This window comes from Gopherus evgoodei, chromosome 8, assembly GCF_007399415.2.
Source record: "Gopherus evgoodei ecotype Sinaloan lineage chromosome 8, rGopEvg1_v1.p, whole genome shotgun sequence".
Lineage (NCBI taxonomy): Eukaryota > Metazoa > Chordata > Testudines > Testudinidae > Gopherus > Gopherus evgoodei.
Window position 1 is genome coordinate 93,044,923 of NC_044329.1, and position 27,364 is coordinate 93,072,286.

The following is a 27,364-nucleotide window of genomic DNA, read 5'->3' on the forward strand; positions in this document are numbered from 1 at the left end:
AATCTCCCAGCGGTGCAGTTTTCAGGGTGATGGTAACAGTAGGAGTGGTAGTGTTGAAAGGCACAGGCAATTTTAAACCATCATGACATACAGATCTGCTCTGAGCAGGGTTAGATGGCATGGTAGTAATAATGCTTGTGCCCTCTCTATGCTGGCAATATTATCCATGGAGCTGCACTGGTGGTAGTGCAATGGTGAGAGATTTCCTGAGAAATGCTTATATAGACATAGGATTAAGGGCTTGATCCTGCAAATCCTTCATGCATAGAACGCCCTTCAGCTTTAACTGGACTTCTGAACAAGAGTCCACAGGACAGGGCTTTAAGCAGGAAATTACCAAAATTACCTGATGACAGCTATTAAACTGTTAATACTGTTGATCTTGGTCAAAAGGTTCAGAAGAAAAGATCACCTCAGGCCTAGATTCAGCATTCAGGTTTGAGGTAATCCCCTAATCTAAGGGTTTGTCTACACTGGAAATTTACAGCACTGCTACTTTCTCGCTCATGGGTGTGAAAAACACCCCCCTGAGCGCAGCAAGCTTCAGCGCTGTAAATTGCCAGCTGGGTCCCTCGTGGAAGTGGTGCTACAATCACACAAGCCACATTAAAGTGCTGCCACAGCAGCGCTTTAGTCAGGAGCGGCGCCAGGGTTTTTGGCACCTTAAGCAGGGGTCCTTCCACGCTCCCGGTTGGCAGCGGCAATTCTGCAGTGGGGGAGTCCTTCTGCGCTCCTGGTCTTCGGGCCACTTCAGTGGCAGGTCCCAGAGCGAGTGGAGGACCCACCGCAGACTTGCCGCCGAAGACCCGGAGCGCGGAAGGACCCCCCGCCACCAAATTGCCACCAAGAGCGGCAAAATGCCACCCCTCCAAATCCTGGTGCCCTAGGCGACCGCCTAGGTCGCCTAAATGGAAGCGCCAGCCCTGGCTTTAGTGTTGCCGGTGTAGACCAGCCCTAACTCTCTAAAATCTAAATCAGCAATTTTCAGTGTCTACTGAGTCATTCCCTTAAAGCTCATTACGGCACTCTGACACTTGATCCTATGTTGTTTCACAACTGTCAAACAAATGTTCCCAAGGGTGATTTTTCGTGAAGACAATGCCTTCTGGTGGTCAGATGTGTTTATTCCTGATAGCTCTAATCCAGAGAGAAATCTGGGGCCTCTGAGATTGATATTATTCTGTTTTGAAAAGAATAGAGAGTGCTTTCCAGTAATGCAACATGTTTAGCATCTGTCACATGTGGTTCTTTCTCTGCCTCTCAAATTCTCCCCAGAAGGAGAATTATGGGTTTTGTAGGGTTTTCTTTTGTTTTGTTTTTTTAATATACTCATTGCTGTGTGTTTGTTAGACGAGGCAGATCAATTAAGTTTGCCTTGCGCTTGAAGTTGAAGGTGGTGAAGTTTATGATGGTCCTTACTTCATGTGGGAGTTCACTCCACAGTCGTGGACAAGTCCCCAAGAAAACAGTCTCTCGCACAATTGAGCTTTATCCTTATGGTAGAATTTTCCATTGTGTCCGAAAAGTGGAGTTGTAGCCTTCATCCCGGAGCTTTAGGCAATCTTTTAGTTATATTGGGCATTCAGCACCTTGAAGGTAAGGCCCAAGATCTTGAATTTGATTCACTGTTCTGTGGGAAGTGTGGAGAGCAGAGCACGGGTTTGGTGTAGTTGCTGAGGAAAATTCTAGCTGGAGTTTCCTAAGAGCTGATGACTTCATGTCCAAATGCACTGCACTGCTTGTGACACACAGGCCCACCTGTGGTTCAGTACTCCATGTTAGCAACTCTTGTCAAGCCTGACATACTCATTACACCTCACGCACTGGTGTCACGATATTTAGTTAAAAGGTGACATGTAATATAATATGTCTGGCTAATTAAATCTAATAGCGCACTGACCATTAATGTTGCTGTAAAATGTTTGTAACACCTCGGTAGGTGAAATCATGGATACTCTCTGATGATATGTCCAGGAGACTATAAACAGACAAAGGTGACAAACAGGTTTTTTCTATATAAAGGAGAAAAACTATGGTGGCAGATGCCCTGTCTAGGAAAGAGGGCTCTGACCTACTGCCTCAAAGTCAGCGGATGGCTCCTAGATTGGGAGCTACAGTGGCAAAGCATCGTGGGATACTCAGGGTTACAGGGTAAGAAGTAACACAACCCCTCACTGGTCTGGATTGCACCCCAAACTCTCTGACACTGCTGTAGTCCAGACTGGACATGACAAAAGTATGAATAACCAAGGTCAGGATGTGATGGTGTCTCCTAGCCAGCTGAAAATGATAGCATCTATGAGTAATACTTTCAATTACATGAGATCTTAGCATCAGTGAGGAATCTAAGAACAGTCCTAAACTACAAACGGAGTTGACGAACTGTAGGGTGTGTACTTTCAAACTAAGTGTACTGCACCATAGCTGCAAACTCAGTGCTTTCTTCTGCCCACCACAACTGAGGAGTCTATTGATGGATTCATTCTCAGGCAGGTTAGGGACACATTCTGCATTAATTTCATATTCGCCTTTTGGCTAAAATATCTGTTTCACAACTGATATGTTCTCTAGTGGCAGAGTCTATCCTGCACATGATGTTGTTTGGTAACTACAGAAGCCATTTGTAGTAAAACAGCTTTTTCTCCTTCACAACTTGTCTGTTCTTTCATCTTACCCATAGTGCCAAATTCCTCCCAGTGAAGCTGCGTGGGTGCAAATCAGGGCAGAATTTGGCCTATGATACTGAATTTGTGACATCACAATACATTTTGTATGTGGCGATTTCAGCTTTAATGTTAGGGACTGTGACTTCCCTGCAGGACCTAACAAAAGGCTTAGTTAGGACATGAGAGAGAAGCTTTCTTTCAAAACATAAATATCTTTACTAATAGCAAAGTGTAAAAATCAAACTATATATCTTTGGGTGTTCTTTACAAACTTTTTTTTTTCTATTTTGATATAGTGTTAAGGAAGGTCCACCTTTAAATACAAAGTTGAATGTGATGTGTTATAACGTGCCTGATTCTGGCTTGCAAATGATAACTTTTTAGAAAACTTTAAGCAGATGCTCTTCCTTGCTTCTTGAAATAAATGTATTTTTGAGTAACTCATAGTGTCAAAGTAGCTAATCACAAGTAAAGGCAAGTTTTACCAGTTTGGGCGAAGACAAGTCCTTGCACATTCCAGGCCTAATCTTTAAGGTGCTGAGCACTTCCTGTAGGGTGCTGAATTCCATCAACTTTCCTTTAAATTAGTGGGAGTCGAGAGTGCTGAACTCCTCAGAATTAGGTCCTTCCAGAGCAGAGACAAAGACTTATTTGGGCTGTGGTTAGTGATTTGGTCGAAAGCTAAATTAAAAGCAGCAACTGGATATTTTCCCTTCTGTATTGCTCAACCCTAAATTTGTTTGAACATATGGAGGGAAATAATCCTTGTTCTAACTGCATTGAAAACAATTGAGTTACAGCTCCAATTAATTTGGCTTCATTGAGTGACAAGATTTAGGAAAAGTGTGCTCTCTCTCTGTGTCTCTCTCACACACACTAGTGGGCAGTGTGACACCCTGGCACCAGGGTGGTGTGAGAGCATGGAGGGGGTAGAGTGATACCCTGGCATAGGGGTGGTGTGTGTGGGGTGGAGTGACACCCTGGCACTATTATTATTTGATGTATGTAATCTGGTCAAGCCAAGCCACAGCATTCTTATGAACTAGGTTCAAGGCACAAAGACCTCCGGTAAATTGAGTCATTTTGTAGTCCTCAACAATGTGTGTCATGGTTTGGGGCTGCCCACATTGACATAGTGGACTGTCTCTGAAACACCGCTGAAATTTTGCTGCAGCACAAATTCCATGTCCAGTATGAAACTGGCTCAGAAGGCTCCATTGACTTGGTGGTAAATCAACCCTAGGTTGACGTTGAGTGGGGTCTCAGAAAAGATAATTGTCATTTTCTCTGTGGACCAGGAAGCTCACCACTCATCCTCTATTATAAATCCCTCGCCAGGTAATCTTATCCACAATGGGCAACGTGAGGGCAGACGCCCAGTTGATGGATTAAACAAGTCTTTATTTAATAGTAGATGTGGCATATCATGCAATTTCGTCACAAGCTTTGCTATGCTTTCCTCTCTGCGAACACTGAGCAGAGCAATATTGCAGAGAACCAGTAACCATGGTAGAGGAATAATGCCCTTGGCACTGGGGCAGTGTGAGGATATAGGGGAATAGGATGCGTACTGGCACCGGGGTGGTATGATGGCGTTGGGCGGGACACGCTATCATGCCTTAGCATTGGGGCAGTGTGAGGGCATGGTGGTGGGGATGGTATGACCCCCTGACACTGGGGCAGGGCATGGGGTGTTGTGGGAGTGGTGAGATGCCCTGGCACGAGAGTGGTCTGAGGGTGTGGAGGAGTGGTATGAATCCTGACACTGAGGCAGTGTGATGGTGCAGTGGGGTTGGTGTGAGAGCATGGTGGAGGGTGGTGAGATGTCCTGGCATTGGGGTGGTGTGAGAGCACTGCTGGGGGCAGTGTGACCCACTGGCATAGTGTATGGGCTGCCCTGACACGGGTTGTGTGAGACCATGTCGGGGGTGTGTGTGGAGTGATGCTCTAGCACTGGGGCAGTATGAGGGTGTGATGTGGGGCAGTGTGTGGGGGTGGAGGGGCAGAGTGATGCTTTGGTACTGCAGCTGTGTGCAGGAGCGCACCAGGGTTTTTGGCGCCCTAGGCAGGGGTCCTTCTGAGCTCCCGGTCGTCGTCAGCAATTCTGCGGCGGGGGAGGTCCTTCCGCGCTCCCGGTCTTCTGGGAACTTCAGCGGCGGGTCCCGGAGCGAGTGAAGGACCCGCCTGCAGAATTGCCGCCGAGAGTCGCAAAATGCCACTCTCCTAAATCCTGGCGCCCTAGGCGACCGCCTAGCTGGCCGGATGGCGCCAGGGGGCGATATGAAGGAGTGAGGAAAGGGGCCGTGTGATGCCGGGGGTTATGACGCCGTGGTGGGTGGGGATTCCCTGGCACGGGGGCGGAGGGATCCCTGGTACCGGGGCGGTGTGAGGGCGGGGGGCAGCGCAGCGTCACCTGGTGAAGCTCCCACCCGAGGGGGCCAGCAGGCAGCGCCCCGCCCCCTTGAGCGAGGGCGTGCCCCCGCCTGGCTCGGCCGACGGCAAAGCCTGGGTCCTGTGGCGGGCGGGAGAGCTCCGGGCCCGGCCAGCGCCGCCGCCTCCCCCGCCCGGGGCCAGGCGGAGCCAGCAGCGGGAGGAGGAGCGGGTGAGAGGTCGGCCAGCTCCGGTCGCCCACAGAGGGTGAGTCCCGGCAGAGAGGGCGGCGGCGGCGCCCGGCGGTGAGTGCGGTGGCCCACCCGCGGGGGCAGGGGAAGGGCTCGGCTCGGGGCAGCCCCCCCGCCCGTACGCGCTGGGGCGGGGTGGGAATCGCGGCTGACGGCGCCCAGCAGAGCAGGGGCCCGCGCTGTGCCCGTGCGGCCGGTCTCCGCTGTGGCCCTCCCCAGGCGTGTCTGGCTCGGCGGGTGTGGTGGGTGACTGAGACCCCCACCTCCCGCCCGCCCCCTCCGCTCTGCTGAGGCTGGCCCTGGGGAAGGTGACTCCCGAGACACCCAGCGTGGCTGGCACTGGGGGAGAGCCGAGGTGACTCCTGAGACACCCCTCCCACACCCACACACACGCGAGAGCGAGGGGTGATATTCACATGCTCCTCCAGTGTGGTTAGTCCAGGGCAAATGATTCCCGAACTCCTCTCCCTGCATGGAGTCTGCGCCTGCTTATAGGAGTGCCAGAGTTGGAAGTGCTGGCAGGGTACTGGGAGTGACTTATTACAGGAACTTCCCAGCAGGTGTGGAAATAGCACCTATCTTGGCTGGCTAGTCTAGTTTTTCACTTGCTGCTGATTCTTCAGCCACTTCCCTAGATTTGAATCAGCCCTGCTCAAACACCTTCTGCCCTATCTTTGTGATACTGCTACATTTATCAGGTAATGGTCCTTGTATCAGAGGGGGGTAACTGTGTTAGTCTTTATGCACAAAAACAACTAGAAGTCCGGTGGCACCTTAAGGTGCCTCCGAGCTCCTCATTGTTTTTGTAATAGTCCTTGATACTGTTACAGGTAGGAAAAGGAAATAATTGTTCCCATTGACAACCAAGATATGACAAGACTTAAAACTATGGTAGAACACATTGTCTGGTGATAGTTGCCACTTTATTATTGAATATTTACTATATTTTTCCCCAGGTGAATAGACTAGCAAAACTAGTCAAGAGAAATATGGTAACAGAAAGAAAGAAGGGAGTTAATTAACATGTCCTATCATGTTTAGTGTTTGCCATGTTTGGCTTGTTTGCTGCTGAGAAGGAAGGAAACATGTAACTTGTTGAAAATTCCATCTGGCTCTAAACTCTGTTATCTTACTTCTCATCCTTATTACCTCTTTATCCCCTATGCCCTGTGCTGCTTTTGAGGACATAATGTTTACAGTCACTAGTGTAATGACAGTTGTTTAGAGGCTGGTGTACTGCCTATAGAGAATCTTAGCTGATGTCAAAAAGTGTATTTGTTTTAAGAGAAAGTTTTGCTCTGCCTTTAAAGTGTACTAAACCTTTGAAATATTGCACATCATCTTATGCTTGTGAGTAGCAGTCTCTGGTGTTTCAGCTGCAGAAGTGAATGGATAAATCGGATAATGACAGATCTAAATCAGCAAACAATTTAGTTAGCAAGTTTGTGGGTTTTTTTATCTTCACCCACAAATTCATTAAAACAACTTTGCATTAAAGCCAACATATATTTAGACTGATTTTATTTAATTTCAGTTAGTTACATATCCCTACTAAAACCCTCACTCATTTATTAAAAAAATACACTGAGTATGTAGCTATAAAAATTCTTATTAAACAAAAACATATTTGGAGTAAGTGTCCTTGTCCATCCATTGTGATTAATTTTTATTCTATATGTATTTATAGTGTTTGTTAGTGATCTGAGCATGAGGCTGGGGTCAGAAACTGCTGCAATCTAATCCTAGCATTGACACTGATTTGCTGTATGGCCATGAACAAATCACTTAAAGCTGTGTCTCATTTTCCACATCTATAAAGTGGGAATCACAAAATTCCACAAAAGAAAGTTGTGCTGATTAAGGCCCCAGTCCTGCAACTATTTGTGTGGGCAGACAAGGACTTAATTGGGGCTCTATGCTGGTCTCGTAGTCTGTCTTCATGCAACAAGTTGCAGATTGAGTCTAATTAGTTCACTGAAGTAGAAACATGTTATATTAACAATATTAGTCAAAATGTGCCTCACCAAAACTTGTGACTTGTCTTATGACTAAAATGAATTTATATGTATTCTTAAACTGCAATATCATATGCCAGGCTAATATTCTTGATGTTTTTAATGAGAGAAATGCTTTAACATCCATCTAGATAATGTTTGAATTGTATTTTTAGCATTATGTATAGGATAATATTTAAAGTGATTTATCACATTTTCCCCAATATTGCAATTAATTTAGAGCTAATCATAATAGGTTATTAGTTTATATTTATGCTAATTGCAGATCAGCTTGAAAATAAAACACCATGAGTAAGTGATCAGTATGGTATAGTAGTAGTACTTTGTGCTGGTTCATCACAAACTAAATGAGATTAAAGGATTAATATACAGTCAATGACTTCTAAATCCCCTATTTCATCTCTTTCTCCCCCCTCTGCCCCCAATTGTATATATTTAATCAAGTGCTAAAGTGTCAGAATACATTTCATGAATTGCTTTCCCTTAGAAATTAAGTAGTGCAATAAAGCAATCTTATCTGGACAATTATAAAGCTAATCAAGGTACATGCATTTAGTAATGAAACACTTCAAAATTGTTTTGAGACTTTTAACTTCAACTCTTCTTAGGATACATTTCTGTCTCGCAGTATACATACATTAATTCTATTTTAATCTTTTAGCACAGATACTGAGTTATACAAACATACATTTTCAGCTATTGGTTTCATTTTAAATAATATGTATAATTCAGATTTGTAATTATGTAGTAACTAATTCTGTGGGTACTAAAGGTCTGAAGTCTTCGGTCCTGATCCTGCAAAAGCTCAGGACCTTGGAGCCTAACTCATAAACAATGTGTCTGTGACTCTAAGAGTACAACCTGTGGAATATCTTGGGTGCTGGCTCCACAGCAGGCTTATGTGTTCTTGGGATATTGGGTCTGTCTTGGAAGATATTAAACAACTAAGTTTTATAGAAGGCAGTAGCTGTACAGGCAAAGCTCCCCAACTCCTGATGCTTGGTCTGTTGGTTAGACCCTGCAGTGGAAGCAAACCAATAGGAATTATTCCAGCAGCCTGGTTCTAATGAACTGACCTACTCTATCTCATAATACAAGAACAAACACAGACTAAATGAAATTGACAAATTTTAAAATGAATTAAAAGTACTTTTTATGCAATATAAAATTAACTTGTGAAACTCGCTGCCACAGAAATAAACAAGTAACTTTAGCAAGGTTCATAAAAGGATTAGAGCCATCTAGAAAGGAAATTAGCATCTGCATTTGTAAAATAAAGGATAAAAATGACAATCGGCCCTCTTGTTTTAGTGTATAAAGGACCAATGGCCTGAACCTTCTTAAATTGAAATCAATAATAAAATATATTAACTTCCATGAGAGCAAGGAGCAGGGTCTTTCCTCAAATCCTGAGTTGGGCTGAGAACTTGCAGTTCCCAGTGAAACCAAACCGGCAGGTGGTTTGGCGTCTCTCTGGATTTGGTCCAGTTTTATTACTGCTGGACTCGGGCAGCTTTTTTCCCTCAGAGTGTGGTGATATTGCATGGACTAAACCTAAGCTCTCTAAGGACTTGTCTACATATGAAAATTAATCCAGAATAATTTAGGAATTTAAAGTGGATTATCTATCCATGTGGGGACATGGTAACTCTATATGTGGATAACTTTATTCTAGAATAAATGAGAAATAGCTATACTGGAATAACTCCCCATGTAGAGAAGTCCTAGCCCGAGTTCATAATGGTATTTCAGATGGACTATAGGATAATTCTGTAACCAATGTGGCAATTCCTCTTTTCCTAACTATAAACCAGTATGTACATGTGACTGGATGTGTAAATGAGTGTGAGGGGGAGGGAAGGTTTGCTTGATAAGTGAACATTTTTCAGTGTCTGGCTTCCAAGGATTAATAAGAACGATCAGTGAGTTTAAAAGAGGATTAATGAAAATTACCGTGAGTGACTTTCAATAGTAGTAGTGTTTTGTGTGTGTATCTATATAACAAATGAGGGTTTCAGGATTTATTTTTTTCCCCACAGAAGAACAACTAAGTTAGTTGGAGGGGATAGTGTGAACAAATTGCTTTGTTTCATGATGACAGTTGGCAACAAAATGGCAAATTTAGGAGCCCATTTACAAACTTTGGGATATAAAATTCTCACTGGAAAAATAATATAGAGGATATCAAGAAAGTGGTAAAGGGAGGCAATGCTTATAGACTGCTGTTTATGGTCTGTCTTTCCATGTCTGCCTCTGCTTTCCTCTATAATAGGCAGATTTCCCCCCTCCATTCTGGATGTGCAGAAGATCCAGAATGCAGTGGAACCCTGTGCAGTCTGCAGTGCCTACCTGTTGCACTTACAGCTCTTTGGGGCTCTATACTTTCTTGTGCAGGGGTAGGTTTTGAGGATGAGAGAGACAGGTGGACTCATAACTGTTTGGATCCACCTCTAAAACCTGCTAATAGGGATGCTTCATCTTTGAGGCTGCTAAGTCTTGGCTGTGGAGCATTTTGACCCTGTGGAGGGACTACTGTTCCTGATCAGTGTGGACATGCCCAGTTTGGCATGCACACCCATTGGCTGAGCAGTGTCATATGTACTGACTAAAAATGGCAAACTGTGAGAGAGGAAATGTTGCAGGTTCCTGTGCCTCTTCACTCCGTTGTTTACCGAAGACCTCACCTTTCACATACATTATACTAAATCCAGTGTGCAACTAATATAATTATGTGAATCACTGAATTTTCTTTGTGGATTAGCAGATTTCTCCATCTTGTTTTGTCTTCCAAATGTATAGTCACCGCCAACCTGTACATGTTGAGTATCTTGCTGAACCAGTGGCACTGGAATACTTTTTAAAGTGAGGGTGCTGAAAGCCAGTGGTCCCCAAACATTTTACTTTGCACCTTCCTTACCCCGTCCGTGCCCCCTCTCCCCAGACCTGGGGCCAGGACTGGGCTGTGGCTCCAGGAGGGTGGGGGGATGTGGATAGGGTAAGGGGCCTGAGACTGGGACCACAGCTGGGGCTGGGGCCCTGCACAAAACCTTGGTGGTGCTGCAGCATCCTCCGCCTTAGTTCCCGGGCCTATTGGCTGAAGTGGCCTCTTGCTGGGTTTAGTAATCTGTGAATGGTTTCATTATTCACATAAAAAGGGGGTATGATAGGATCATCCACAATTACATTGGGAAAGGAAACACAGTGACAGTTATTGTTTGATGAGAATAGTCTCTCTAGATCTGCTATTGAAAAGTCCAGTCTCCAGAGTTCTTGAAAATTGTGTAAGTGACCTAACATTTCAGTATATGTGCACAGCTGCTCATTTCACATGATATGCACATATGACCTAAGTAATTACTTTTTCACCATCATGATAATTATTTGTATTATAGTAGTGTCTAGGGTCCCCAGTTGAAATCAGTGCTCCGTAGTGCTAGGTGCTGTACGTACACCTAATAAGAGATTGACCCTGCCCTGAAGAGATTGCATTTAGGGCTGGGTGAACATTTTTGGCAAATGGTAAATTTGCTAAAAACTGCAGTTTCAGCTAATAAAAAATTGAGGATTTAAAAAAAAAAAAGTCAAATTGACAGGTTGGTTGGTTTGTTTTACGTTGAGTTAAATTGACCTGAATGATTTCTCCCTTCCCTTCCCTCACTCATTTTGGCAAGGGGAAGAAATGAAAACAAATCAGCTTAGTTTGGAAACTAACAGCATTTTTTTGGATTTTTCAGTTCAGCTGTTGAACCAAAAATTGATTATTTAGTCTGCTCTAATCATGTTCTAATGTAATGGACATTTGCTTAGGCTATGTCTACACTACACAGCTTTTAGTGACATGTCTGTGTCGCGACAGCCGTGCTGCTAAAAGTCGTGCGGTATAGCCACTGTTCATTGGCAGGAGAGAGCTCTCCTGCTGATTTTTTAAAAAAACTTCCACCTCCAATAAGCGGCATTTGTGTTTTTGGCAGGAGAGTGCTCCTGCTGACAATGCAGTGTTCCCACTGGCACTTGTTGCAGCAAAACTTATGTCTTTTTTTGGGATGAGGGGATGGCGTTTTAACCCTCTGAAATACACAAGTTTTGTTGTTCAATTGCCTGCTATTTAGATGTCAGCTGGGCTGCTGTGCAATAGAAAGCAAATTGGTTCTGTTTACACCATCTTTCTGTCCATCCCTTTTCCATATTTTTTAAAACTTGCAGTACAAACATTTCACTTTGACATGATTTAGTTTCAGTTTTAGTCATAAACTTGTTCTTAGCATAATTTTTTCACTCTGCTTAATGTACAACTGTTCTGTCATACAACATCTGGTAACAGTTGACAGTTAAAGTGAAGGGTGAGATCCTTGGATGTTTGGAGAATGTAAAACTGAATCTTATCTTGGTGGGTAATGTATATAGAAAACCCGTTCTTTCATATGGGCTGGTATTTAAACATTGACTTTATAGATGCAGAGACTGGTATTTTCAGTTCCTTGCTGAATCAGCCTCTTGCTGTTTGTGACCCACCCTTGTTAAACAGGGAGTTGTAACATGTTAAATGAAGTCCTGCTGGATCTTGCATTCTTAATAGATAGTTATCTGCAAATGCTAATGCAGGTAGGTGTTCTTAGGAAAAGAATATCTGGAACAACTTTTCTCACATGGGTGGAGATTGGGCAGTTTGTATTGAGGCTCAAAGGCAACTGTACATTTCATTTAACGATTTGAGATTAAATAGTATAACTCACCTTTGCAAAATAGTAAAGGTGAGTTATACTATTCCTAGTGTTGATATAGGATTAACTACAAACAATAAACCTTAATTACCTTTCACTGCTAGAAACTCGAGGGAGGGAGGCACAATTATTATGGTTCTAAAGGAATTGATTTCCTCCAAGCCAGATTCTGATACCTGCACTCCCACTGAGGAGCACCTTGCTCTGCAAGTACTCTGGTTGAATTGAACTGCTTGCAGAGTAAATTACTACTCAGCATAAGTGAGGGTGTCCGAATCAGGCGTGAATGAGGAAATACTAAAAAGGCAAGTATTTGAAGGATGTCAATACCAAGGAGGGAAAAGAATTTTTTGTCATTCAAGGGGCTATAATTGGAGTAATTGGGTATCATTTGGAAAATGCAGGCTGAATATCAGGTGGAATTTTATGACCAGGAGACTTGTTGCTGTGTAGAATAGTCATCCAGTGGGAGTGGTAGAAAGGCCGCTTTACAATTAAATAGAACAAAACCAGAAGAAAATGTACTGTGCAATGCATAAGTGTTCTTGTGTGGAGGTATCAAAGTTATATCATCTAGTCTTACTCAGTTACTCTTTCTAATTTGATCCAGGTTGACATTCATCTTTGTGCTTTAATAAAATGATGGGAGCTAATTGCTTATAAATGAACACTAGTCCACTTCCACCATCCTGCATCAATTACATATTCATCTGAGAAGCCAAAACTGCTTTTCTGGTAGGGTGTGTCATTTTATGAGTATTTTGTGTGTGGTTAAGGCACAGAACTGTGCATCTCCTTGCATCTCAGTTTCCTCTCCTGCACATGAGACCACCCTAACTCAAAGGAGTGTAGTGCGTTGAGTTCCTGGGTGGAAGTCTCTCTAAAAGTGTAGAGTATCCTCTCTATTTCTTCCTGGAGGTAAGTTGTTTTTTTTTGTTTGTTTTTTCTTTTTTTAAAGGAACAGTGTCATTATCTATAGACATAAATATATAGTAATTTAAAAACATTCACTCCCATCAGAACCTCCTGATGTCTTACATATACTTACATTTCTTTTAAAAGGTATAAAAATTCTTTGGGTGCACAGCAGCCAGTACAATCCCCATATTTTGCTGTGCCCAGTGTTCCCTGCATGGAATAATATAAGACTTGTATGTTATCTTTCATCAAAAGATCTCAACATGCACTAAATTGTATAGTATGTGTAAGTTTTATTTTGTCCGATTTAAAGGTGGAGCAGCTGAGAGATGGAGAAGTTTTCATTTGGCTACCAGGTCACCCAGTGAGTTGCAGAGCCAAGGTTAGAATCCAAAATTACTCTATTCTTTGCCAAAATAGGCAATGCTCCCTTCCTACACAGCACACGCTACATATTTAGATTTAAAGGATTGGATCATCTTAAAGTGTTGGTTGGCCTGCAACATCTAGATAAATAGTAGGTGGGTGGGAGGCGAGCAATGGTGCAGGGATTGGTTTCCAAAGTACTGTGTACTGTAGCTAATAACTGAGTCTGGGGAGAGAAGGTGACTTGGTGGATAGTTAGTAGGCATTGGTTGAAGAAAAAACACTGCAAGCCATATCCTGTGAACAAGTTAAATGGAAGTACTATTACTTGGCAGTTAATATTTACAGGATCTTATCCTAATGTGGAACAAACTCATATATTTATTTCACGTTCGTGACGTCTTGCCTTGCAATCCTAGGCGGGAGACCATCAATTGAAATAGATGTTAGAAATTATCCTTTTTCTTTTTTGTCAAATGCCTATTTGTGTTTTTAAATTGTTTGTACATAGCAGACAGGAATCCAGTCATTTAAATCAATTGTAACATTTTTATTTAAAAATTAAATGCACTGTAGGAAGTCTCCAGAAATGTTTTCTGTAAACTGCCTATCCCTAATAGGATATGTTTAGATTTCAGTTCTGTATAGTTACATTTTCATGCTTAAATTTTCTTAACAGTTGGTTGAATATACAGTTACATGCTATTTGAACTGTCTGTGTTTATGAATTTAAATCCTTAAAACTGGCTCATTGCTTTAAGTCATTAATCATTTCAATAAGTAATGAAGCTTTTCAGGAAGAAAATTTCCGTTCTATATTTTTTTAAGTCAAGCTTACATAAACAGGAATTCACAATTTATTAGACTTCTGTGTCTCAGTGGAATAAATGAAATTCTATTGCAGAGCAGTCCATATCAGCCTAAATTGAAAGAATAAGCATTTGTGGAAGATGCTCTTTTGCAATAATACTGTGTGTGTTTTTAGGATGTTTGCAAAGAAACTTTAGCTGTAGTAAGTGTGACGGGTATTTTACGCTGATAGTATATATCAGTTTGTATGTCTCTTAACATCTCAAACATAACTTTAAGGGAGCAGGAGTTTAGTTAGAGAATTTTGCATAACGCAAAATGGAAGTATTACACTTATCAAATATTTATTTGTTCTATTGTTTTCACATTTGATTGATATGAATCTATGTAAAGGTAGATGGAAATGTTGACCATATTATTTCATCTGAAATGTATAGATTCATCTGTGGCTGTCAAATTCATTTCTGCTTTGAGTTATTAATACACAACAGAAATAATGGTGCAATCTTTACTCAAGTTAATAAGCCTTTCATGAGCAGTCCCCTTGGCCACACTTGGTGCAGAAGAGTAAATATTTTGTGTTGCATTGCAGCTGCTTTGTTTTTCTTTTTCTTTCAAGAAAAGGGAAGACTACAGAGGGATCTGCCCAAAGCAGCATATGCCGTGTTAATAGCATAAGCCTGCTGAGCTGGATTTACATAGTTAATAGTCCATTATTAGTCATTTTTTTTCTTTTGAGTTTACAGAAGCATAGTTAAAATAGACTAATGTGGCAGTAGTTTAGCATAACTTGGAAAACTCTGGATGCAGTTTTTGAAGATCTTTGACTTGTCTTTCACAAAATAACTCTGCTTTCATATTTAAAGTATTGCACTTGTATAAACTTGCAAAAATAATTGAATGGGTTTTAGTAAGTATATAATTTTAAAATAAATATTAGGGCTGTCAAACAATTAAAAAGATTCATCGCGATTAAGTGGCAATGAAAAAGATTAAGTGTGCAATGTTAAACAATAATGGAATGCCATTTATTTAAATATTTTGGGTGTTTTCTACATTTTCAAGTATATTGATTTCAATTACAAAACAGAATACAAAGTATATAGTGCTAATTTTTATATTTTTTATTACAAATATTTGCACTGAAAAAAATAAGGTAGTATTTTTCAATTTACCTCATTTTTGTTTATCATTTTTACAGTGCAAATATCTGTAATAAAAATAATATGAAGTGAGTACAGTATACTTTGTATTCTGTGTAATAGAAATCAATATATTTGAAAATGTAGAAAAACAACCAAAAAAATTTAATAAATTGGTATTCTATTGTTTAACAGTGCAATTAATCATGATTAAAAATTAATCATGATTAATCGCACTGTTAAACAATAGAATACCAATTTATTAAATTTTTTTGGTTGTTTTTCTACATTTTCAAATATATTGATTTCTATTAATCACACGAGTTAACTGCGATTGACAGCCCTAATAAATATATAGACATGAGTTCGTATGTGTAAACTTACCTCATATGTATGTATATGAATTCTTGTTATAAAATTTCACACATACGACTGCAGTTCAATAATTTGCATTAATGATTGGGGAGACCATTGAAAATCCCTGAATATTATGAATCAGGAAAGAAACAAATGTTATAAAGGAAGGCTAATGCTAAAGACACAATGTGCTTTATTCATTTATTTGGACAATTATAGTTATTTATAATACTTTAAGGTACATCTACACAGAAAAATAAATACAACACTGCAGCAAGTGTCAGAGCCCTAGCATGAATATCTACACAGCTATTTTTAGCCCTGTGACCCTGAGTCAGTTGACTCGAACTCTGAGGATAGTTCTGACCACAGCGAAACACCTGCGGCTGGCCTGTGCCAGCTGGTTCACACTCGTGAGGCTTGGGCTCAGGGGCTGTTTAATTGTGGTGTAGATGTTCAGGTTTGGGCTTCCAAGCTTTGCAAGGTCCTAGAGCCCAGCCTGAGCCAGAATATCTACACCACAATTAAACAGCTTTTTAGCCTGAGCCCCATGCACCTAAGTCAGCTGGAATAGGCCAGCCACAGGTTTTTAATTGCAGTGTAGACATATCCTGAGACTTGACACCACAGGTATTTTGCAGCGTAGATGTATCTCTAATGTACCATTTTAAAATGGTAGTGCAGTATAGTTCTTAAAGATAATAAAGATTTAGCAAAATAAGAATTCACTTAACCTCCTTTATTATAGAGCTTGAAAATTTAACCTTCAAGCTAATAGATATTAGGTAAGTCTAGCCAGGGTGAAAAATATTGATGCTGCTATACACCCTGCAACTAATAATATATCAGTCAACTCTATTTAAAACATTTTTAAAAAAAACCCAACTTGCTCTCTCCCTCTTGCTTTTGTTACACTTGCTTTCCTTTCCTGTCTTGATGGCACTTTTTTTCTTTAAGTTGGTCTCTTCCTTAAAACTTCCAGCAAGGTTGATATGAGCTTGTCTTCACTAGAATATTTGGTTGTACCAGGATACAACCGTTAGGTACCTAGGCACGATTTTGCTGTCAGTGTAGATGAGGACGAGTAGTGTTTAACACTTGACTCACAATCAAATGACAATTTAAGCATTGTTTGCCCCCATTGTTAATGAATGCAAAGTCAAGTTTACCATTGCATTGTTGCCTGCTCTATTGACTTTATCTGAGTCTTGTGATATTTGGTGTTTTTCTTAAAGCTACAGGAGGAGGTGAGGTCCTGGGACACTTAAAGATTTGTGTATGTCCAGGGATCATATGCAGCCTTGTCCTTTGGAGTTCAGTGTGGCAGGTACTGTACTTCAGCAGTGCCAAACTGTAGAAGGACAGGTGTTCAGTGTAGTGGATAGTGGGAGTTAGGCAGTACTTTGGCTCAAAGGCCACCTCAACCGCATCTCGGGGGCTCGACTGGATTGCTTTTATGCTGTAAAGTCCAGTATGATTGTTTCAGTTCTGCTTGTCTCCGACTCACTTGGCTGACCATCACTATGTCTCTGTCAGTGTTTCTGTCCCCTATCCTGCTTGTGTTTCCCATTGGTGTTTTTATCACCAAATTGTTTCAGGACCTGAATTTTCACCCAGGCATTAGCTGTGTTTTGGGAGCATTGGCGGCAGCAGCAGAAGTTCTTATAGGAATCCTTGAGACAGTGGCAGGACATGAGAGGTCCAAATCCAATTGTTTTGCCAATACTACACCCAGGCTGCTGTAAGGGCCTTGTGTCATGCTGTGTGCCCTGGAATGGGACATCATGGATCTTCATGGCAGCCTTGATGTTGGGAACCTGATATCCAAAATACGAGCCTCCAGAGCGCTTGCTGGAGAACCTTGCAGGAAGCTCTGGTTTGGGCCCATTTCCCTCAGCTGCATGACATGAGAAATTTCTTGGTTTGGAGAGGAACATTGCAGACTGTCAGCAGGGTCACTGTCTCCAGCTGCCCAAGGCATGTCTGACATCTGATTCTGTGGAAATCCAGACAGCATCTGTATCCTTCTGTGGTACTTTGTACTCACTTGAGTCTTATGACCATGCTGGCAATGGTGGAGCTGCACCACTGGTTGCCCTGTCTCGCTAGTGAGGAACAACAATGTCTGGAGCCCTTCTGTCCTTGCAGGAGCTCCTGTTGTGGTCCAGCAGCTCTCTACAGGCAAAGCCTCAGGAATAGATGGGCTGTTGTCTACATTTTATAAATATTTCTAGGATCTTATTGGTCCTGATATTTTCCTGAGTGGTTTCTGGAGTGCTTCCAGGGGAAGGAGCTGTCCCTCAGTTGTCATGGGGTAGTAAATACCCTGCGGCCCAAGAAATGGGACCTTCATGATGTGCAGAACTGGAGACCTATTTCCCTTCTCTTTCCCAATTACAAGATCCTATTCTATCCTATTTGGATACAGTGTTTCATTTTTTCCTCAATTGTTTCCATTTGATCTCTTTTTGTTTTTTTTGCGGTAGCTTTTCAATGGCTGGGAACTGTTTTTCTCCAAACTTGAGTTTATTCTGGGAGTGCAATACACAGCCTGTTTTTTTTGTTTGGTTGGATGGTTTTTTTTGTTTGTTCTTCTTATTATTATATGTGTGCTGGTGTTACTGTATCAGGCCAAACTAGTCATTCTGAACTTTCCCAAGGACAAAGTGATGGGGGTAAAGGGGCGTGATGTGCTGGAGGATGATGTTCTGCATGCTGATCGTTGCCTGGCTGTGGGTTTGCTACCTTTTATAAGCTCACTTTGAAGTCTGGATATGTTTTGATTGATCTGATGTATTAATGATGTCTTGAGCAAACTTGATTCTGGTGACACCATAGTGATCCATGTGTAATGTTTGTTTTTGGGGAGGTTATTGCTATTTATTCCTTTCTTTATGTATATTTAACATATTTAATGACATTTTGAATGTATTTAAATGTGATTTATTTTACAGTGAATAAAGGTGTTGTTCACATCCCTCCTCCCCCTCTCCCCTACCCTTCCTGTGCACCAGACCTAAAGACCTTCCAGAATCCTGACAAACATTTCTTGGAAACTGATTGATACATCTTCACAAAACATTCTGGTTTCAATGAAAACCTATTTTGCTGAAATGACAATGTTCTGAATAGTCACAGAACCTGCCCAGAGGTCTTTCTCAGTGGTGCAGTTTATATGCAGATTTGGCAAAAAAAAAATGCATTGGTTCACACTCACTTCACATTTGGAAGGTTTTGTTCTTTGCCATAAGCGCTAGAAATTTAATTAAAAAATATAATTTTTCATTTTTTAATAATTGACACTAGGAGTTCATGGGAGAGGTCCTAAACAAGCCATTGTTTCTCTTGGAAGTACAGCAAGTCTTCTTGGCAGAGTGAAAAGGACCAGTCATCAACTACATAACTGAGTGGCACAGAGCACATTTTCTTCCTTTTAGCCATTTCTTAAAACATATTAAAGATGACTAGGGGGAAAAACCTCTAACCAATCAAAAGGACATAAATGTGGTTTGTGTCCTTCAACCCATGTAAATTTGTTGTATCAACTATCTGATGCCACATCACAGTGAGAATTAGGGTGGCTACAAGAGCTAGAAACGCAGAGCAGAAATGCCAAAAATCTTCTCATTCAGATTTCTAACATTATGTACCATGTTATCTATGCACCATTCACTTTTGTTGGTCATGCCTATCAGTTAATAGTGCTAAGAAACAAATCCATTAGTATCAGGTTGATGTTGCCCAAGGATGTAGAAATAATGGCAAAGGAGAACAAGAAGTGGTTACTCGGAGATCATAGCAAATGGGCTCCATTCATGAGATATAAATACTGTCCTTTTGTACTCTGTGCACATGGACTAACAAAATAAAAAAGCAAATTATATGGAATGGCTCAGAGAGACACTTCAGAGTGTAAAGTCTCTTGTTACTTCCGTCTTTGCTACACAGTTTCTCAGTGTTCTCTCATTTTCTGTAACAACAGCTGAACTGTGTGATGAATTCTAAGTTATGGCACAATGAGAATTAAAGATGGCTCCAAACTCCAGATCTGAACATCTTTGAATTTTGGGAAATTTCAGATCCATGTCAAAACTTTGAAGCTTAGATTCCTCTTTAACTGGAACTTTTTTAAGAATCACAGGCACATTCAGGTAGACTTTACCTGAATGTGCCTGTGGTTCTTAAATGGAATCTAAGCTTCAAAATTTTGACATGGATCTGAAATTTCCCAAAATTCACTTGCTTAGTAGCATACTGTACTTCCCAAGTGAGTGCCCTCTACTTCTGCACAAAAAAAATTCATATTATTTATTATGTAAGTATTTAAATACGTGTCCAAAATGTATGAAAGACTCTGCGAGAGGAAAGAGTGATGTTTCAGATTTTTGTGGAGGGCAGCGGAAAGTATGAGACCAGCATTATATTGGTTGCTAGTCTAATAGAAATACTTGATACCTAAATTGCTTTTTGAATGTTCACAGCAGTGTACAGACTTTCCTATCTCACTGGGATATTGTAAAGACTGGTGCAAGTATATATCATTTTATAGATGCGGAAACTGGGAAATAGAAGTATTACATGAATTGGTTATAGTACATCAATGGCAGACCATGATTTGTTTGAGCTCCTGGGTCCCAATCCTGTGCTCATTCCTGTAGATTATATTCTCACCTAATAAAGAAGAGTAAGGGTCTTTTTGTTTTTTTTAAAGTTTTTAGGTTTAAGTCTCCAGTATTATTCAAATATTAAAGAAGCAAGCTGCTTTTTTGACAGTGTGACGACAGAGAGCCAAAGTTTAAAATTTCCTCCATCATTTTCAAGCACTGGAATCGGCCTTTCATAAATGTTGTTAGATAAATTCTGTTTCTTTTAAAAAAAAAAAAGGCTTTGGTTAATTTCACAGTTAAATGAACAACTAGGAAATTAATCAAAATAATTTTTAAAACTAGAAGCTCTACTTCACAATTGTTTTGTTTTGAAAGGCTTAGATTTTCAGTGCGTGCAAATGGTAAAGTAGATTCTCTGACTATATACTGCATCAACAGATTTGAGCCACCTTTTGGGATTGGTACTGAAATGGCAGCCCCCAGTGAGTAGAAAAGCAGTCCTCATACTGAAGTAGCATTGGGTATTTATAAAAGCTGTTTGGAACATGTTTTTAAAAATACCTTCATGACTTACTAAATATTTATTTAAGTATCCGTTGTGTTATGACTAAATCATTCTAGATTTCCTGTTAGTTGTCACTGTTTTGGAAGTGGTTTAAACTAAACTGGAAAAAGGCACTTTTATTGTGAAATAAGAGAATCCACACATGGAATTATTCTGGAATAGTTATCTTGTGTTAAATTCACACCCTTCTTTACTCCAGATTTAGCTTTCATATGTAGACATGCCTTTACTACCTGTATTGCTGCATATCTGTAATTTTGCCTCAAGTAGTTTTTATGCAGCTGTACTGTAACTTGCATATTTGCTTTTTAAAATTACTCTGGACTACAATCATTCCCTTTGTTTCTGTAAGTGAAGGGAACCTCAGTCAGATGGATCTGTCATGAAGGACAGAAAAGGGGAGAGAAACTTCAGGATTCGTCTTGAAATTGTTCTGTTGACAGTCGGGCTGCATATGGATCTTCATAGATACACTAAGCCCCTCGGTTTATGCACAGCTACTCTGCTGGCTCATCCTCCTATAACCATGTTGCCATGTGCCATCAGGTAACTTCCCCCACCAGCTGCTCAGTAGCAGCCACAGAGAGGCCTGGAAAGAGTTACTGTGGTTTGAAGCAACATGTACTCCTATTCATACAGTCACAGGGCCAGCAGAAGTGGAGGATGTGGAAAGTAAGTGCTTCCTTTCTCTGCCATCCCACAGATCCTGGAGTACCAAGTCTCAGAACTGTAGAGGAGAGCTACTATGCCAGTGGAAGAGATGGAGTAGTGGTGTCAATTTTACAGCATCATTGCCTCATTTCCTGCCCCCCCATATGTGGGTTTATTCTGAAAGCTTCACAAGAAAATCTTTGGGGAAGGGGAGCTTTATTAGGGGAGTTCTGCTCTGCTTTCTATATCACAGTTATACTAGTAATGGTTTTTAATTACTGGTTGATTTGATAAGAACTTTGAATTATTACATTTTTGGAGTGGAAAATGGCCATTAATTTGTGGCAGTATTTATTTATATATTTATTTAAACTGAAAATTCCCTAGCATGCTTATTATTCAAAATATATATGGCAACTTGTGTAGCTAAACTCTCAGTTCATACTACTGGTTATGTGATTTGGTAATGCCAGATTAATTCCTGAAGTATCTGTTTCTTTGTCATTACATTTAGTGATTTCCTTTGTTTTTCCTCAGCTGTCAGAAAGCAGATAAAGATTGCTTACTAAAGATTTGAAGCCGAAGCCCAGGAGAGAGAAAGTACAAGTGACTTGTTGCAATTCAGCAATCTTTGGGGTTTTTCGTTTTTGGATTTTTATTTATTTATTTTTTTACTGCAAACAATAATTTTGAGTTTTGCTAGTCAATTTTTTTTGCCTTCAATACTGAATTAATAGCATTTTTATTGTTCTTTGTTAATTATATTGGGCTATATTGTACCCGGTCACCCTGGGAGATGGAACCCCTAGGGTGGGAACACCAAGAGTCCAGGAAACTCAGCAAGGTTTTGTGTACACACAGCTTTGGGTGATTATTCCCTCTTCAGGAAGGTGGTTTTGGGGGCTATGAGGCAGGAGTAGTCCAAACATCACATCTCTGCCCAGAGGTTCAGCCTCTCTGCACTTTTTCAGGCTCCCTATTTGGGGATTTTCTGACTCATTTTACACTTCTTAGCTCTTCTGCTCACTACAGAGAGAATGAGTAGCAGGGCCATTCGTTTTTACAGTTCTGTAATGTAGACACAGTCTTACATACTCACCTTACAATGGGGACAGCTGCACTGTAAGGTCTGTAATGTAGTCGCTCTGTGCCAGTGGGAGAGAGCTCACCCGTAGGCATAATTAAGCCACCATCACTGAGTAGTAGTAGTAGCTATGTCGGTGGCAGATGCTGTCCATAGCCAGCACTTTTATCGACAAAAGTTTTATCAGTCAGGCATGTTTTTGCTGAGTTTCCTCCACACCCTGGCCAACAAAAGTTTTTTGCTAGCAAAAGTGCTGGTGTAGACAAAGCCTAAGTCTTTAAAAGTTTGCTTTAAAATGTATCGTGCTCTCACAAGTATACACAATTAAGTGTCAGTTTATTGAGTAAAAAGGATTCAAGCAAGAGAAACAGTTGGTCTACTACATTCTAAACCTTTTCATCCTTAACATGTTAGCATTATATTTAACTTTTTTTTTTTAAATGCTAGCTAGAGGAGGGAGTTATGTATCTGTTTTTAGTTTAATAGTCAGTACTTACGCATCATTCCACTTCTGATGTGCTGGAAACTTGTTTTACATTTCAGGCACAGCAATAAGTGTAAATCTTTAGCTAATTATATTAAGCTGTCAGTCACCACACTGAGCCATGGCTCTGCTCCAGCTCTCCAGTGGCACTGGCACAGGCTTCTTGTTTTAATTGCAAAAAATTCCGACAGTTCCCCAGATCCTATGGCTTCTTTCAGTTCTGGTAATGAATAATCTGTTGCTCATCTACATTTTCAATGTAATAGTCATCAAGTGTGTGTAGTATACATCCTGTGTTTTTTGATGGAGGGCATCTACATTGGGCTATAAAGGGTTATATATGAAAAAGCTCTTTTTTTTACACTTTATACACGCTTAAGTGAAGATGCTAATACGCCGACAGGAGATCTCCTATCGGCATATTTAATTCACCTAATGGGAGAAGCTCTCCTGATGACATAGCACTGTCTACACTGGGGGTTAGGTCGGCATAACTGTGTCACTCAGGGTTGTGGATTTTTCACACTTCTGAACAACGTAGTTATAGTGATCCAAGTCTGTAGTGCAGACCTGGCCTAAGAAGAGAAGAACATATCAGTACTGATAATAAATACATACATAAAATTACATACATAACTTGCAGTATATGACTAGTACTGAAAGATATCTTGAAGCACATTATAATTAACTCTGGAAAAAATAACATTCTCATTCTTTTACAGAACTATTTCAATATATGTTACTGAAAAAGTACTAATTATACCTGGCTCTACTTGCATAACTTCTGGGATCAAATCAATATGAGTGTAAAGAATTAATAAATGTCATTTGTAACCTTTTTGTAATATAGTCCTCGTTAGTAAAAGTTTTTCATTACTTTTTGTATTTGACCACTCTCTGTTATCCAAAGCACTATCGACAAGGTATGAAAGTGCCACATTAGTCTTCAGTTAATTTGACACCCAGGTTTGTTTACCTAAATAAAGAAAAGATCTAGTCATTCATGTTGTGGCGCACAACTTTTTCTTTTATTTTCGATTGAGGCCTCAGCTAAATTATACTTCTGAATCATACCTGATCCCATTACCTTTCTTTCAAGAACGACTTTATTAAATCACCATCTCCTAGCAGCTGTGATTAAGTCTTAGTTTTAAGTTTAAATTAGTAAATCTTCAGTGAAGCAAACATTTGAGATTGATGTTAAATACAATATCAGGTAATCATACTCAAAATTCACCATTCTTGCAGTAGTGAACATTGGTTGCAATGAGATCCAATGGATCTTAGGTCTCCAAGACTCTGAGAGCTCTTTTCTGGGATCATGGGACCTTAGAGGAAACTGGGACTGCAAGGGCATGTCTATGCTGCAATAAAACACTCGCGGCTGTCCTATGTCAGCAGGCTCACAGGGCCTCTGGCTGCGAGGCTATATAATTGCAGTACACAGTAACTCACTTAAATTCGTCCCAGTTAACATTGTTTTGTTGTTACAATGCTGATCAGTTAGAGGACATACTTGTTTAAAGTTGCACAATGCTCCCTTATAACGTCGTTTGGCAGCTGCCTGCTTTGTCCACGGCTTGCAGAAAGAGCAGCCCATTGGAGCTAGTTGTTGGGGGTTTGGAACCAGGGTGGACAGGCAGCCCGCCTATCAGCTCCCTGCTCCCCTAAGTTCCCTGTGTGGCAGCTGCCCAGCAGGCTATCAATTGATGGCAATTCAGCTGTCCCTCCCACCACAGACCTGTGCTGCTCCTGCCCTCTGCTGCTCCCTGGAGCCTCCTGCTTGCTGTGCCGGGGGCAAGGAGGCAGAGGCGGGAAGAGGAGGGCTAATATCAGGGTGTCCCCCTCCCCCTGCTCTTGCACCCTGCTTACCCCTTCTCCATAGAGCAGGGTGGGGACATGACAGGGCTTAGAATAGAGGGAGCTTGCTCTCCGCAGCTGCTGTCTCAACTTCCTGATGTACTTATAAAGACAATGTACTTAGAGTGGTGTCAGGGTACTTAAAGGGGCAATGTGGATTTCTCTCTCACAGGGTGTGTGTCTCTGTCTCTGTCTGCCGTGCTGTCTCCCCTCCCTCCATTCGTATTGCTTTGTAGAGTATGGGGCTGCATTAACAACAATGTGTTAACTCTTGAAGACTTAGCCGAATGCTAGTTCATCATTTAGCAGTAAGGCATTCCCTGGAAAAAATCCCACCCTCTTCCACCCTCTGACTTCAGCACCTTAACCAAGCTTCACAATCATCATTGCTGTATACAGTATTAAATTGTTTATTTAAAACTTTGTATGTGTGTGGAGGGGGGATATATATAAAACCTAAACGTGCCCCCCCCTACATTAATTCTTAGGGGGAAATTGGATTCGCTTAACATAGTTTCGCTTAAAGTTGCATTTTTCAGGAACATAACTACAACGTTAAGCGAGGAGTTACTGTATACATTTCTGGACTTGGGCTGGAGCTTGAGCTGTGGGACTCTCCCACCTCACAGGGTCCCACTACCCAGGCATGGCTGGAGCCCAGATATCTACACTGCAGTTTTATAGCCCCTCAGCCTTGTGAGCTTGCTGATACAGGCCAGCTGCAGGTGTTTTATTGCAGTATAGACATACCCTAAGGCTTTGTCTACAGTCTAGCATTTCTCAAATATGGCTGCATGTGGCCACTACGGGCTTTTTGTGCGGCCACATATTCCTAGGAAATGATGGGGAGGGAGGCAAAGCAGTGTTAACAAACATACAGATAACACTTTTCACAGAAACAGACTTGCTAGCTAGCAAGTCTTTTAAAAAAAAAAAAAGTGTAAGAAACAACAACAAAAAAAACCCAAGAATGTGCAAATCATATTTGTTTCTATTCTGTTTAGGTCCAGTAAAGAGTTGAGATGACTGTACATTATTGAGTCTGCAATGAAAACCTACTTTAATTATGATTTGGACTTGTATATGTGCATTTTTTTCTTTAAAGTTAATTAAGTATTTTAGGAAAAATTGTCAGAATGGCACCACCAAAAAATTTCTAGTGAGACCTCTTGGTCTAGATGAGGATTTAAGGGAATGTTGTTAGAAGACGTTAGCCAGTATCTTTTAATTAACGTATTTGGAAATCTCTAGCGTAGACAAAACATTGCATACTCCTAATATGGGTTAAAATGGCATTAAAACTTAGCTTCCCCACTTCAACCTGACCGGTTTAGCGTGTTACAAGCAGCGTGCCTTGTTTATACTAGGCAGCTAGAATGGGTTCCCTATCACCTTCTACCAATGTACTTTTAAATCTTAGGCTAGACAAAGCCAGTAAACCTTCCACCTTCTCTCTGAAGCTCACTGCTCCCAAAGCTGAGTTCCTAAAGGGCAAATTTTTATGCATCTAAAAATTTTGATTTCCTTAAAATGTTGATAGAGGGTTATTACTCCTCCTCCTCCTCCTCCTTTTAAAAAAAAAAAAACAAAAAACGGTAGTGAGTGCAGCAACTTGCCAAGAACATTATACCAAAAGCAAAGGGGGAAGAATTATACCCATGATCCTTAGTTATGATGTGAGAAAACAAAAAATATGTAAGACACTCTAAAAAGGTTTCTCTCCAAATTATATAAATCATGGTTTTCTCACTGATGATGCCTGAAACCAACCTTTCCCTCTTCTCTGGGATGCCTGAAACTGATCTTTCCCTCTTCCATTGCTTGTGCACTGAGATTTATTGGCTCTGCTCTGATAGTGCAGAAAAATTATTTCTAGGTTTCTAGCTAGAAGTGTTTCTACTCCTGTTCTAGCATACACTTTTATTGTGCACTTATGCATTTTTCTTTGATTTAAAAATACTCCCCAAATGAAAAATTAATATAATTGTTTTGTTCTACACATTAAACCATTTGAAAATATTTTAGCCGAAAGCTTACATTTTTTGCTCATTTTTATCATAATATTTAAAGTGAGACTGAATATGTAAAAAAGTGTGTGTGTGTGTGTGTGTTAGAGGAGTGAGTAGCTTGATGCTAAAGGCCTGATGCTGGGAGGGGCTGAGATTCTCTTTACAATTAGGTTCGATAGTCAATAAACAGGAGCAGGAAAAGGGATGAAATCCTGACCCTGTTGTAGTGAATGGGAGTTCGGCTATTGACTTCAATGGGGGCCAGAGTTTCAGACGCTGAGGCTATGTGTACAACACGGAGCCTACGCTTGCATAGCTATGTTGGCTAATGTCCTAATATAGATTTAGTGTACACCCAAAGGAGGACTATTTCTACTAGAGCAAGAACACCACTGCCTCAGACCGTGTTAGCTACCTTGACAGAAACACTCTTCTGTCAACAGAGCTGTCTCTACACTGGGTGTTTTCTGAGCGTAGCTGTCAGACAG

The 27,364-nt window shown here is 40.9% G+C and overlaps 1 protein-coding gene across 6 annotated transcripts in view; it reads left to right on the forward strand.

Moving 5' to 3' along the window:
• Nucleotides 1-5,089: 5,089 nt before the first annotated feature.
• GNG12 (G protein subunit gamma 12) overlaps nucleotides 5,090-27,364 on the forward strand; it is a 67,229-nt gene continuing 44,954 nt past the window's right edge. The window contains exons 1-2 of one of the 6 annotated variants that reach the window (XM_030572483.1): nucleotides 5,090-5,341; nucleotides 13,255-13,323. The gene's annotated coding sequence lies outside the window, so the exon portion shown is untranslated. Of the gene's footprint in view, nucleotides 5,342-5,862; nucleotides 5,986-13,254; nucleotides 13,324-27,364 lie in introns of those variants that run through there. The other 5 variants (XM_030572485.1, XM_030572482.1, XM_030572484.1 and 2 more) reach the window with 5 other exon arrangements.